The 12073-nt window shown below is 38.6% G+C and overlaps 1 long non-coding RNA gene across 1 annotated transcript in view; it reads left to right on the top strand.

The window, feature by feature from the left end:
* The window catches only part of LOC120312519, a 32049-nt gene that overhangs the window by 14789 nt on the left and 5187 nt on the right, over positions 1–12073 (top strand). The window lies entirely within an intron of this gene.

The following is a 12073-nucleotide window of genomic DNA, read 5'->3' as shown; positions in this document are numbered from 1 at the left end:
TACATTTTGTAAGTTTGAAAGTCAAATCCAATTTACTTACTTGATTTATGTGGCTCTATTCAACATTCAAATCTGAGAGGCTAACATCCAGAAATAGCAACAATTCCCCCAACAAAAGCCCGAAAAATCAAAATTACATCATGGTGGTTCACATAACTATACACATAAGGACCCTGAAGACAGGATCAAATAGTCTTCTGGTTCCAGTGTCTGAAGGAAAAACCAGATCTTCAGCATCTTACAGCTGGTTCTATTGAATGCGTGGATTGTGAATTGAAGCTAATAGTGCCATAAAAAACAGAATAGAAATGCAAGTTAAGATAGGCAAGAAAATGGTAAGTGAGCACCTGTTCAGCCTAGACGAGTTCAAATCGCCAGGAACAGATGTATTACACCCCAAGGCTCTCAAGGAACTGGCAGATGTGATCTCAGAACCACTGAACTATATTTTTCAAAGATTCTGGAGCATTGGGGAACTACCAGAGGACTGGAAAAGAGCTGATGTAGTTCCTATCTTCAAAAAAGGAAAAAAAAATGGACCCAGGAAATTACAGACCTATCAGCCCAACCTCAATACCTGGGAAGATTCTGGAAAAGATAATCAAACAACGAATCAGTGAACACCTACAGGCAAACAAAGTCGCCTCGATCATGGGGTGCCTCAGGGCTCGGTCCTATCCCCCCTCCTTTTTAACATCTACATGAAACCGCTGGGTGAGATCATTCGGCGACACGGGGTGAGGTATCATCAGTACGCGGATGATACCCAATTATATATCTCCACCCCGTGTCCTTTCAGTGAAGCAGTCGACGTGATGTGCCAGTGTCTGGAAGATGTGAGGGTCTGGATGGGAGTGAACAGGCTTAGACTCAACCCTGACAAGACCAAGTGGCTCTGGGTCTTGCCTCCCAAAGGTCAACTGGATGGTCCATCATTAGTCCTGGGGCAGGCAAATTTACCTCCCTCAGTGCAGGCACGCAACTTGGGTGTCCTCCTGGACTCACAGCTAAATTTGGAACAACATCTATCGGCTGTGGCCAGGGGGACCTTTGCCCAGGTTCGCCTGGTGCACCAGTTGCGGCCTTATTTGGACCGAGAGGCTTTACTCACAGTCACTCATGCCCTTGCCACCTCAAGACTGGATTACTGTAACATGCTCTACATGGGGCTACCCTTGAAGAGCATTCGAAGGCTGCAGTTGGTTCAGAATGCAGCAGCGAGAGCGATTGTGGGCGCGCCAAGGTACGCCCACGTGTCACCTATCCTCCTCGAGCTGCACTGGCTTCCTGTGGGTCTCCGGACGCAATTCAAGGTGTTGGTTATCACCTTTAAAGCCCTTCATGGCATAGGGCCAGGTTACTTACAGGACCGCATACTGCTGCACAGTTCCCAGAGACCGGTGAGGTCCCATAGATTGGGCCTCCTTCAGGTCCCATCGGCCAGACAATGTCGGCTGGCGGGCCCTCGGAGAAGGGCCTTTTCTGTGGTGGCTCCGACCTGGTGGAATCAACTTCCCCCCGAGGTTCGAACTATTCCCACCCTGCCGGCCTTTAAGAAAGCCGTTAAAACTCTCCTGTTCCGACAGGCCTGGGGCTGATGTCCCCGGGGGGGCGGGATATGATCGGACTCGCGGTATGATTGTATTATTTTATTGTTTTATTGTTAGATGATTGTTTTAATTTTGTACACCGCCCTGAGTCCTTTGGGATTGGGCGGCATATAAATAAAATTAAATAAATAAATAAATAAATAAATAAGTCATTACTAAAAGCCAATATGGATTTGTCAAAAACAGATCATGCCAGATGAATCTTATTGCATTCTTTGACCAAGTGACAAAATTAGTGGATCAGAGGAACACAGTGATATAATTTACTTTGATTTCAGTATGGCATTTGATACAATAGATCACAACCTACTACTTGAAAGATAGAAAATTGTGGGGGTAGACAGAATCACCACCAGATTGATCTGTAGCTGGCTGACCGGCCGTACTCAGCATGTGGTCCTCAATGGAACCGCATCTACATGGATGGAAGTGTGTAGTGGGGTGCCCCAGGGCTCTGTTCTGGGCCCAGTGCTCTTCAACATCTTCATCAACGATTTGAACAAGGGGATAGATGGGGAACTCATCAAATTTGCAGACAACACCAAGCTGGCAGGAATAGCCAATACTGCTTGTAATCAGTTTGTGCAATCTTCTTGCAACAGCTTACCAAGTGGTCCACTGTTTCTTCAGCTTCTTTGCATAGGCGGCACTTATTGTTTGTTGCTGTCTTCTCAATTTTGACTTTGTATGCATTTGTCCTTAAGGCTTGGTCTTGTGCAGCCAGAATTAGTCCCTCGGTCTCTTTCTTCAATTTTCCTGCTCTTAGCCATTGCCAGGTTTTATTATTATCTGCTTTCCCAGCTATTTTTTTCATGTATTGGCCATGTAGTGCTTTGTCTTCCCATGCCTCTATTCTGTTCTTCATTTGGTCTTTCTTGTAGGCCAGTTTGGTCTCTCCAGTAGTTAGTAAGCCTTCCTGATATACTAATTTCAGTGCATCTTCATCATTGTTCTTCAGATATTCTTCCAAAGCCATTTTTTCTTCTTCAACCATCTGATGTACTTGTAGCATTCCACGCCCACCTATTTGCCTTGGTAGATAAAGTCTATCAATGTCACTGCGTGGATGAAGGGCATGATTCATTGTCATTATTTTTCTGGTCTGCCTATCCATTGCTTTTAGTTCTGCTTGAGTCCAGTCCACTATTCCAGCTGTGTACCTAATGACTGGGATTGCCCAGGTGTTGATTGCCTTTATGGTATTTCCTCCATTGAGTTTGGACTTTAAGATCTTCTTCACTCTCTTGATGTATTCACCTCTAATCTTTTTCTTGACTTCAGTGTGCTTGATGTTGTCAGCTTGAAGATACCCAAGTATTTGTAGTACTCTTCCTCATCCAGACTCTTAATGTTATTTTCGTGGGGCATCTTGATTCCTTCAGTTTTCATTGTTTTTCCTTGTTTGATAGTATGTGTGGCACATTTGTCCAAGCCAAACTCCATTACAATATCTTGGCTATATATACGGACAGTGTTGAGCGGCGATTCTATTTCAGATGATGTTTTCCCATACAGCTTCAGATCATCCATATAAAGGAGGTGGGATAGTCTGGCAGATGTTTTTGATGTTTGATAGCCATGTCCTGAGTTATTCAGTATTGTTGACAGAGGAAACAGTGCAATAACAAATAGTAATGGTGATAATGAATCTCCTTGAAATATTCCTCTCTTGATATTAACCTCTCCCAGCCTCTCACCATTGATCTGCAACTGTGTCTTCCATTGTGCCATCGATCTTTGCACAAATTTTCTGATGTTTCTACTGACTCCTGTTATTTCTAGGCACTTGATTATCCAATCATGTGGCAGAGAGTCAAATGCCTTTTTGTAGTCAATCCATGCCACATTCAGGTTGGTCTTCCTTCTCTTGCAGTTTTCCAAGATCATTTTGTCTATTAGAAGTTGATCTTTTGTTCCTCTGCTATTGGGGCGGTTTCCTTTCTGCTCAGGTGGAAAGAGATTGTTTTCAACTAGATGCTGTTGTACTGCATCAGCTACCACACCAGTTAGTAATTTGAAAGTTGTTGGTAAGCAGGTAATTGGCCTGTAGTTACCTGGTGTTGCCCCTTTTGCTGGATTTTTCATTATTAGGTAGGTTTTCCCAGTTGTTAGCCACTTTTCAATTTCTCCTCCTTGTAGTATATTGTTGAACTGTTTGGCAATGAGTGGGTGTATAACAGTTAGATGTCTCAACCAAAACCCATGCAGTTCATCTTCACCTGGTGCTGACCAATTTTTGATTTTCTTTGCTCTTTTTTCTACCATTTTTGTTGTTATTACTAGTTCTTTCATTTCAACTTCTGTTTTATTTGCATCCACCTCTTTTAACCAAGCCGCATCCTTGTTGTATTTCTTTGGGTTATCCCATATCTGCTTCCAGAACTGCACTGTTTCTTCCTTGTCAGGTACTGACTGATTCCTTGCAGTTTCTCCATTGATGGATTGGTAGAAACATTTCTGATTGGATTGAAATTGGAGGTTCTGCCTATAGTTTGCAATTCGAGCTTCATATCTACTGATTTTCCTGGCTATAGCTGTTATTTGTTGCTTTATTATTTCCAGTGCTTCCTTGATCTTCCTTGTTTCTAAGTGGTATTTCTTGATTAGGTATTCTTTGGTCTTCTTGTTCTTCAGCTTCTTTTCTTTCATCTGTTCTAGCTTGCTTGCATGTGATCTTAACTTGCTGATTTTATTTTCTAGTCTAACCTTCCATTTTTGTGGTGCACTGTTTGTTTGTTTTTCTTTTTTGTTGATTTTGCATCCCAGGTATTCTGTTATAACTGCAGCTGTGCTGTACATTAGTTGGTTTGTTTCTTGCAGTGAATTGGTGCTTATACTTGCTATTGCAGTATTTGCATCTTTTAATGCTTGTGCTAGCTGTTTCTTTGGAACAAGCTTCAATGCAGGTAGCCTTATTCTGTTGTTTTTGTGCTGTTCTAGATGCTCAGTTATTCTTTGTTTCAATTCTTTTATTTCTTTAGTTAGAGGGTTTTGTTCTTCCTGAGGTAGAGGTGCCTGGTTTCCAAATGAGAACAGTTGTATATCTCTGCTAGATTCCTTTACTTCCAACTCCCCCTGGTTTGCCTCTACATTCTGAATTACTTCTGGTAAGGCTTTGATTTCTTTGCCCTGGGTAAACCTTTGCAGTTCGTCCAATTCTGTTTCTGTGAATACTTTATTTCGTGTTATAAATCGGCGTTGATCTGCTAGTCTCTGTTCTGTTATTTCTGATTCTGGATGTTGTTCTTTCCAGAACTGGTGCATTCGTTTTAGATATCCTCTTCTTGTTGGACTTGATCTGTAGTAACAGATCATTATTTCTTTGTTTTCCATCACTGTGTATCTGCGACGGGTAAACACCTTTTCTTCCAGTAGTTCTGCAGCTGCTGGCCCTGGTTGCTCAGCCAACAGTCCTGAGTCCTGTAACCCATTTTTCACCAGATATCCAGGAACTCCAATATCTAGCATGGACCTTGTTAACCCGGGCGACGTCCGAGCCGGTATGGCATTCTGCAATTTACGTCTCACCATATTTTTTATGGGAGAGACACTCTTTGTCTGACTCCTCTGATGAGACCTGTCCAGTATGGTTGAACCTCTGGCATAGCTCTCATCTTCCTCAGAGTACACAAGCCCCACAACCACGTCAAGGTAGTGCCTCACTGGGGGATTATTATTATTATTATTATTATTATTATTATTATTATTCACGTAACATGAAAATCCAAAGGGTAAGTCAAATAAATTTGAAGCTATCTTGAGAGAAGAGGATCTATGTATTTAGAATTGGCCATAGTATAAAACAAATGATTTCTAATCATACCAAAAGATTCTAGAGAACAAGAGGCTAAGGTACGACAGAATAGTTTATGTGGAGTGGCCCCATGATGATATAATGTATTAAAGCCTGAAGTTTTATTAGAATCAACCTGGGACTGAAGAATAACTCAAAGGACAAATTGTCATGTTTACCATTGTACATCTGGATTTCACCAAAGTGACTGGGACTGGCTCATTTTGGCAATGAGGTTCTGGAGCTTTCAGAACATCTACATCTTTCCTTTCCACAAGCATAGCATTTAGCCACTTCTTTAATAGGAATATATGCATGGGGAGAATTTTAAAAGAGATTCTTGTACTAAATAGCCACTTTCCACACAACACAAGCACGGTGTTCCCAGAAATTATCATCTTCCTTGCTTCCAGGTACATGGACGCAACATCCAAAATCTTTGAAAGTGGGTGGAAAGGGGTAAGAGGGAACGAAAGAGATTAGTGGTGCCTTTCCCTCCCACCCTGCTGCAAATCTTCACACAAAGTGGAATTAACAGAACCAAATTCTCTGGGGTGCCCTATGAAAATAATTGATGAATAGATTCTTCTTAAACTGGTGCAAATAGATTCTTCTTAAACTGGTGAAGATTTGATCATTCTACCCCATATCCTGAACTAACCACTGTAAATCTTCCTTATCTACTGATCCTTCCAAAACATGCAGGACATTTACCTTGTTATAATTGCTAGATCCCACAATGAATTGTCGTCCATTTGGTGATCATCAAAAACAGCCCTCAGAGTTAGTATAATTTTCTGAGTCCAGGCTGTCTGGTAGCAGAAGTAGAGTTACCCATTCAGGCAATTATAAAGTCTGCCAAGATTAGTGCATGCGAAATTCTTTAGGTTTTATTGAAAAAGATAATTCCCATTGAGGGAGGAAGATTGCAGTTGTTTATATCCAGGACTCCCATTATATTTGTCATGCAAAGAAGTATAAAACTACTCTGGAGAGTTGTCACTGCTGTTGCAATGGCAACTGCTAAGACTACTATATCCTAGGCCAGGGGTAGGCAACCTTGGCTCTTTTATGACTCGTGGATTTCAACTCCCAGAATTCCTGAGGGGAAAGGGAGAGTTTCAAAGCTGAGCCATGCTGGCTCAGGAATTCTGGGAGTTGAAGTCCACGAGTCATAAAAGAGCCAAGGTTGCCTACCCCTGTCCTAGGTTAAAGACTCAGGAGCCTTTTTAGCCCACAAAACAGTGAGGCTTAGAGCCTTTCCACAAAGCTAGTTATTTCACAGTCTGGGTTAACTTCTCTGATTCTGACATTGCATAACTTGGCAAAGCAATGCAAGAATAATCTGATTCATGGGTAAATCAATGGATTTTCAGGGAAGTTAGCAGTCATGGTTTCTATCTAAGCAAGTTGCTTCTCCTCGTGTAAATGGGGGATAAGGAAAAACTGTTTTTGCTGTTTAGTAATTGTGCCCAGGCAATTTTTTTGGAACTTGGCACTCAAACAGGCAATTAAGGACCAGCTTGAATAGATACTTTATTGCAAAATACAAACAACCGTAGAAAAGGGGGGGAGGGAAAATCGGCTTCTACAAAAGGTAAGAAGTGTAAGATAAACGTAAATTGTTAGCAAATATAGATATTAATATTTGAGTTTATTTTGCCAAAAATGGTGCTTAAAATTCAGCAGCATTTTGTGCTAGATGTGATAATTTATCTATAGACAAAGTAGTGAGGGGATAGATGAAATGTAATGAAAAATTAACATGGAGAAAGAACTAATAATATTCAAATGGAACCTGTTTTGTTGTAACTCTGCACAAATGTAAATAGCATAATTACATTATCAGAAGAAAAACAAGTTACTGCCAGGGATAATTCTCTCCTCTGATTAAATACCAGTCCCAGAATTAAGCTAATACTTTTGAAAAAGGCCAAAGTTACAGTACGGAAATTTGGAACTAAATATAAATAATGATGAAATAATCCAATCAGAAGAAATATAACTATTATTATTTTCAATACAAATTTTGATGTTTTTAGTGCAGCCATCAAATATTAAGACTTTTTAATGACATTTGTTGCTAAAATGCTTGTCAAGTATGCCTTACAATTTTTTTCTTGGAAAATAAGTATATATAATCTGCTTCACTCAGAAACATTTGAAAATTGGGATGCAAGCACGACTATGTTTTGAGCAATCAAATACATTGGATAGATCAGTATAAACATAGGTCTGAAATTTCAACACAACACCGACCTTTCTAAATGCAATATGTTGTATATCTTTGTTGTTGTTGTTAATTGCGAAGTCGTGTCCGACCCATCGCGACCCCATGGACAACATTCCTCCAGGTCTTCCTGTCCTCTACCATTTTCTGGAGTCCGTTTAAGTTCACACCTACTGCTTCAGTGACTCCATCCAGCCATCTCATTCTCTGTCGTCCCCTTCTTCTATTGCCCTCAATCTTTCCCAGCATTAGGCCCTTCTCCAGTGAGTCCTTCCTTCTCATTAGGTGGCCAAAGTATTTGAGTTTCAACTTCAGGATCTGGCCTTCTAAAGAGCAGTCGGGGTTGATCTCTTCTAGGACTGACCGGTTTGAACGCCTTGCAGTCCAAGGGACTCGCAGGAGTCTTCTCCAGCACCATAGTTCAAAGGCCTCAATTCTTTGGCGCTCAGCCTTTCTTATGGTCCAACTTTCACAGCCATACATTGCAACTGGGAAAACCATGGCCTGGACTATACGCACTTTTGTTGGCAGGGTGATGTCTCTGCTTTTTAGTATGCTGTCTAGATTTGCCATAGCTTTCCTCCCCAGGAGCAAGCGTCTTTTAATTTCTTGGCTGCAGTCCCCATCTGAGGTGATCTTGGAGCCCAGAAAAATAAAATCTGTCACTACCTCCATTTCTTCCCCATCTATTTGCCAGGAATTCAATGTATTCAGATTTTTAAATATTATACATACAAAATGTGTTAGAAAATTGTTGACATTTTGATTATACTGAACTATTAGAAGCTTTGTTTTCTGGGATATTCATATTGCTAAACTCCAGGCTTTATGTGCTCAATTAGCACAGCTTTCCTTATTGCACCACTAAAATAGTTTTCTTCTGAATCCTCTGAAAATGTTTTATTGGTAATCTTACTTAAATAATTTAAGGTTGCTGCCATATAATAACAGTTTAATTTTTAAAAAGTGTTTATTGAACACTTTTTTCTGACTTCTATTTGTGCTAGTTATAATGTGATAGTTTGCAATCTTACTAGACTTTCTTCAAATGCTTCCAGAAAATATAAATTGCACTAATTAAACCTACCCAAATCTGAAAATGGCAGAAAAAAACATATATTTAGGCTTATGATTTGTTCTAGTATTTTTAATATGGAAAATACTGAAACGGCTATAGTGTAAGTGATTAAGCAAATCTCTGAAAACGTTATCAAAGAGGCAATGGGAAAGAATGGCTGAAAAAGGAGAATATAGCAAGAAAATCCCTAGGTGAATGTGCAAAGAAATCTCTTATCAACTGTTGTGCCATCTCCTATTGTATACTGAGAACTATTCTTAAATGTTTCTAAGAAGCAAGATGAAGCCTATTCATCAAATAAATAAAACCAAATTGTGAAGAAACAAAAGCTTTCTATACATATACATACAGACAAAATGACTGCAAGAACCAGTCCTATAAAATCTGAAAATTCCATTTCATCTCCGGATGAAATTCTAAAGCGAAATGGAGTGGTGACAGTCCTAGAGAGTTCCATGCACCCTTCAGGCTGAAGATTTGACAGGATTCAGAGGAGGTGGGTTCAACAAGTAAATCCTACCCGAGACTTCAACTAAGTCATAGTTATATCTGGCTGGTTTAGTTAAGAGAAAACTCTTCATCTGAAAGTATTTTGCCTGCTTCACCAGCTTCAATACAGATGACATTAGGGTTCCACTGGGGCTTCTGGGTTAAATTTTTCAGAACTTAAGGACAACAGCATAGCATCCACAGACTAAAGAGATGTTGATGAAGAAGAATCCTTTCTTAAGCTAGAGTTCCTGGCACAGGCATGTGTATGTGCATGTGCATATTCTATGTGTGCATGTGTGCATTTGTGTAAGAGAGAGAGAGAGAGAGAGAGAGAGGGAGGGTGGGATGGAGGGAGGGAGGAATTAAGACTAATTCTGAGAACAATTCCTTTACCAACTTTAATATTACAGATATCTCCAAATCTAGATCTTTATTATTAATTATAGCTGGCTAGATTCTGGGGACAAAGTTTTGGGTTTTAAAAATACATTTGGCTTGGAACTGACTGTTCAATGGAGAAAATAAAACATGAAAACTGGGATAATAGTGGTAGAACAGAATGGTAGAAATCAGCATACAAGTGTTTTATGGTGCAATACTTTTTCACTCCAAAGTAAAGTATTTTATTTGTGAAAAGCCCAAGACAAGAGTCTTTTATCTTATTGACAAGGGATCTAATACACTCCATCAGTGGCTAGCAGAGTAAGTTATTCTTCTCACTTATTCATAGTGTACATTTATGAAAATTAGTTAGAATATCTATTGCAGGAACAATGATTCAATGAAAATGCTAGTCTCTTTCAGTGTTCTTTTCATCAGTGTCACAGCAAGGAAGCTTCTGTTCTCTGACTTTAATCTTGACATTTTTCTTATCTTAAAAAAAAAAAAAACCCACAAGCCTCACAAGCAACCTATGTAGGTAATCCTAATGTTCAAGTAATCTGTTAAGAGCTTAATGATGCTCCTAGACCCAGTTCATTCTGAAGAGATAAGATTGACTTTACATGTCATGTAAAGTAGAATACTTTCCATAGGAGAGAGAAAGGGAATTCCCTGTGCCAAAGTCAAATTTTTATAACCATGAGGATAGACTAATAAGATATACTACAGTAGTAACGCTGTGAAAGGTTACAAGGAAGGTTCCACTTATGTAGAATGTCACTGCATATATCCAAGTACAGACAAGAGAACACACTGTTAATTTTGCACAAGGTATGCAGAATATCCTCTGAACCCAATTATTAACTTGAAAACTTTTTATGGTCAGAAATCTATATCTATACAAGAGTTTGTATTCCTGTAGAACCTCAGCCACTGCTTATGTTTTGCAGAGCAAAATCTGCCCAAAATGAGGACATGTGTGGCAAAGGCCATGAATTTCACTTTAGCTGTTTCTCAGTTATGTTATGAATAGGATCAGAATGGTTATTCTGAAATTCTGACCTAAGAACATTTTTGGGGAGAATTTAAAAGTTTCTTCTTCTAGAGCCATGTAACTTCTACTGTAAGTACATGTGGCCTTTATTTGCTTGTTTATGACAGCTATACATAGTCCTATTCCATAATACTAGTATGTATTAATATTAATACATTCTGCTATCATGTTTTATTTTGTTGAAAACTATCTTAAGCTTCGATGAATGAGAGATCAATGATTAAACTAAACATTCTGTTATTTATTATTTACATAGATTAAACATGGTTAAATTGAGATTATTTTATTAAATACTATGTAGGAATAAATTTGCCTCTTTTTTGGCAGACATGTGGTTAGAGAAAATTTTTCTAAGTAGACTTTTCCTTCTTGGGAACTTTACATTTTACAATTTTTGTAGGTAAGGGAACCCTTTCAGAGAAAAATGCCTACATAACAATAAGTGGAACACAGGGTTCCTTGTATGTATTTTGTTTATATTTTGTTCTATTGGTTCAAGTAGGATTGTATTCAAAGCAAAATCTGGCATTAGTACTGGGTATGAATGGCAAAAAATAATGTAAGCATGCTTTTGAATGAAAATGCAGTTGAAATAGTTGATATAAATATACACTGCATATTAAATTCAATTTTCACTTTTATCCAAAGCTTATTAAATTATAGGGAGGAATAATTAATTTAAAATATCAAAGTTAAGATATTTCATACCCATATAATGTTGATAAAATGGATTAATATATCACCTAAGCAGCCTTTTTTGCTATTAAGAATTTTTCCATAAAAAAGATAAAACATATCGTATTCCTTAGATTGATTTACCAAATAAATGTATTCATTAGTCTCAGAAGTCTGCTCTGGCAAATATAAACTAGTTTCATAGACTAGAACTGGTGTCAAACATTGACATTTTATTATGTATTTATTAAGTTACTTGTTTATTTAAAACAATTAAACTCTCATTAATACTGTAAAGACAAATCAATCAAGTAATAATGGAGTTAAAATATTTGAATTGTTAGCAGCAATCTCTTAATTTCTATCCTATTGCTGACCCAGGTAAATGGCTTTTTAAATATAAGATCTAAACTATGGGATGATGAAACATGTACTATGTAGATTTTCTTTCCTTTTGGGTACAGATACCTAAGCTTTATACCCATCGCACATTAATTTTATCAGAGATTGTCTAGTAACCCCACTCATAGTTACCAGTAAGCCCAGAAGTCTTGAACCATTTCTGATTGCCAACCTTAGAATGTACCTGAATTTCTATGTCAGGAAGTGGGGGGGGGAGGCTATCAAATATTTAAACACCACTGCCACCACCAAGATTAATTCATCTGGTTTAGTAAAACAGACTGCAAAATTGCAATTCAGGTCATGCACCAGTCAAACCTCTATTCTCCTATTTTATTTTCACAGACACAAAACAGAA

Source organism: Crotalus tigris, unplaced genomic scaffold, assembly GCF_016545835.1.
Source record: "Crotalus tigris isolate CLP2741 ecotype Arizona unplaced genomic scaffold, ASM1654583v1 scf7180000018511.580666, whole genome shotgun sequence".
Lineage (NCBI taxonomy): Eukaryota > Metazoa > Chordata > Lepidosauria > Squamata > Viperidae > Crotalus > Crotalus tigris.
The sequence above is the reverse complement of the archived record's forward strand: the minus strand, read 5'-3'. Positions and strand labels throughout refer to the sequence as shown.